This window comes from Rhinopithecus bieti, unplaced genomic scaffold, assembly GCF_001698545.2.
Source record: "Rhinopithecus bieti isolate Rb0 unplaced genomic scaffold, ASM169854v2 scaffold_12783, whole genome shotgun sequence".
Classification (NCBI taxonomy): domain Eukaryota; kingdom Metazoa; phylum Chordata; class Mammalia; order Primates; family Cercopithecidae; genus Rhinopithecus; species Rhinopithecus bieti.
The window spans coordinates 768,040-771,198 of record NW_016807262.1 but is presented as its reverse complement, the minus strand read 5'-3'; the positions used below and the strand labels follow the sequence as shown (position 1 = coordinate 771,198).

Here is a 3,159-nt window from a genome sequence, read left to right as displayed (position 1 = left end):
TTCTTTTTTTTTGAGACAGTGTCTTGCTCTGTCACCAGGCTGCAGTGTAGTGCCTCAATCTCGGCTCACTGCAACCTCTGCCTGCCAGTTCAAGCGATTCTCCTGCCTTAGCCTCCCAAGTAGCTGTGCCTAGAGGTACACGCCACCACTCCCAGCTAGTTTTTGTATTTTTAGTAGAGACGAGGTTTCAGCATGTTGGTGTGGATGGTCTTGATCTCTTAACCTCGTGATCCTCCTGCCTCGACCTCCCAAAGTGCTGGGATTACAGGCATGAGCCACCATGCCTGGCTACAGATTATATTTTTATAGAATATATTTTTTTAACTGCTAAATGCCTATACCAATATGGGGCTGGCATCCCAAAGTACCTAGTTTCTGCCTGTTTTGTTCACATACTATCCTTCAGATGAATTATCCCTTGACTTCTATTATTGTTCCTAAGCTCATGATTCCTAGCCTTGCTTCTCTGATCTGGTCTACTCATTAAAGCTATGAATGTGGTCCAATTATTTCCAAATGACTTGCAGGATATTTATACTTGCATTTGTAAATTGTCATTGCAGACTATATGTTCAACATAAATTTGGAAGTATGTGTGCTCATGTTCCCTTCTTTGTCAGTGGCACTGCTGGTTTTCTGTGATTTTTGACTGCTTAAATCTAGCCCGTTAATACGCTTTGGCAGTTTCTCTTTTCCATTTCGGGTTCCAATGGCTTTATTCCTCAGTCTGTTTTCTGGGTTTGCCTTCCTCCTACATGATTCTGATGCTATTGTTCCCTTGCTGTCTTTCATTAACTCTTTCTCATAAACTTGTGCTCATAGTTTTTTAGCTGAAAAATACCATGTATCTCTAGTTCAACCCTGTCATTTTACAGAAGAGGAAAATGATGTCTGTCCTCCTGTACCTGGTGCTCAAGGCTTTCTGGAAAGTTACTCCACTCAACTTTTTTAGGGCTAGTTTCTGTTCTTCCCTCCTTTAAACTGTCATCTCCAGAACAGACCATCATTTCCCCCCGCCCCCACCAGCCAGCACATGCACCTGCTTGGATGCATGTGCACACACACAGCCTGGTGACTGCTTTTGTGACTTTGGTCTTACTGTTCACCCAGACTGGAACCTGTTACCTTTCCTCCCTCTCTTGTCTATATTTCTACCCATCTTCCTAAGCCCTTGCCAACCATAGCCCAATAGTTTTCTTTAATTTCTTTGTATTGATTATCTGATTATCTTTATTGCCTTGTACATGCCCCATCATTTTTCCCACTTTTTTTTTTTTTTTTTTTTTTGTGACAGTGTACCACTTTCTCACCCAGGCTGGAGTATAGGGCATAATCTCAGCTCACTGCAACCTTACCCTTCTGGGGTCAAGCAATTCTCCCACGTCAGCCTCCCCAGTAGTTGGGACCACAGACACCACCATGCCTGGCTAATTTTTGTATTTTTGGTAGAGATGGGGTTTCACCATGTTGCTCAGGCTGGTCTTGAACTCCTGATCTCAAGTGACCTGCCCACCTTGGCCACGCAAAGTAATGGGATTACAGACATGAGTCACCATGCCCAGCCTTTATCCGACCTTTTAATTTTTTGAATGGTGCAAATGATCACCTTTGTTTTTTTTAATACCAATATACATGCCATCTTGTTAATTGTTTTTTGTATGTACACTTATCACCTCAATGTAATTGCTGACCTTAAACATTTTTGAGTATAAGTATTCATGGTAACTTGTCATGGCATTAAGTACAGACATATTAAAAAATACTTTTTAATAGATTGGTAAGTTGTGAAAATTATGTCCAGATATGTGGATTTTAATTTATTTTTAAAATTATTGTTGTATCAGTATGTTTCTGCCTCACAGAGGTAAACTGGGGAATGAGTAAGAATATTTTGCTGTATATTTAAATTATATTTCTGAGTCTTTTTTGCTGATAGGCTTGTTCTGGGATAACTTAGTAGGGCCCATTACTTTTACTTCTGTGTACTTTAAAATTGTCTAGTAAGATGAAACTTTTCATAGTATTTGTGATACTTTGCTAGTGTCCTTTTGGAAAATTTTGAGAAATTAATGTTGCTTGAAGTTACTAATTTCAGTTCTAAGATTTTGCATATTGTTTTGTATTCCAAGACTTGTAAAGGGTGACAGGAAAACCTTAAGAGTTTGGAAACTGAGCTCAAGATCTCATAAATAATGCTTTTAAGTACATTACACTCTGTAATATAGAATGGAGCATTAGAAAAGGAAAATAGATGCGTAAAACTTGAAACCATAGGAGGTAAATTTTACTCTTGTAATTAAATATCAATTTTCTTATTTCGTCATATTTGGGAATTCATCCAGTACCTCTTGAGTCTTTAATGAGAAACGGGTAGCAGGTATCAGAATCTAATATTAGCTCTCATGCATTTTAGTCACTTATTTTAGTCTTTTGTAAATGACATATGGCAAAATGATCTGTTCAGAGAGGTGTGGTGCTCACCATTTTTTTTTTTCATTTTCACACGTGAAGAATTTGATAAATACTCATATCAGAATAGCTCAGAGAATGTCAGTGGTTCCCATAGAGTAGGAGTAAGGTTTGACAAGCCCAGCAGGGGATTTTGGTATCTCCCTCTCATGTACTTCAGCCTAGGGTAACTCTTTTTCATTTTTCCACATATATTCTGTCCTACACAACTGCCAATAAGTAGTAAATGGCCAAAAGTTAGACATAGTGGTAAAGAAGCCAAACCTATTGTTTCATAGTTTAGCTTGATGTTAAGTGGTTTTTAATATAGTTGTTTCTATTTTCTCAGGAAATACGGAAATATTTTTGTGCCATACCTCATTTTTGGGTAGTGTGACTTCTCATTGGCCTCTAGGTTTTTACAAGTGACTTTGGATCTTTTCCATAAGCCATAGGGCTTAGGTCCTCAGAGATTTTGGAAGAACAGCTGTCACCTCTGGCTCCCTTACATTCCTCCAACCTTTTACATATACTGTGTAATTTTAATTTCCTTTGCCCCTTCTTTAATGGAAATGCAAACCCTAAAAAGAAGAAACTTATGCTTTGCATTAAGAGTTGGGCATATGCCTAGGAAACAAGCTTTCTGAGCAAACTTAATATAGGTAACTTAGTTTTTTTTTTTTTTTTTTTTTTTTTTTTTTTTTTTTTTTT

The 3,159-nt window shown here is 37.8% G+C and overlaps 1 protein-coding gene across 4 annotated transcripts in view; it reads left to right on the top strand.

The window, feature by feature from the left end:
* Positions 1 to 3,159, top strand: part of FBXO7 (F-box protein 7) — a 30,197-nt gene that overhangs the window by 4,936 nt on the left and 22,102 nt on the right. The gene's annotated exons all lie outside the window — the stretch shown is intronic.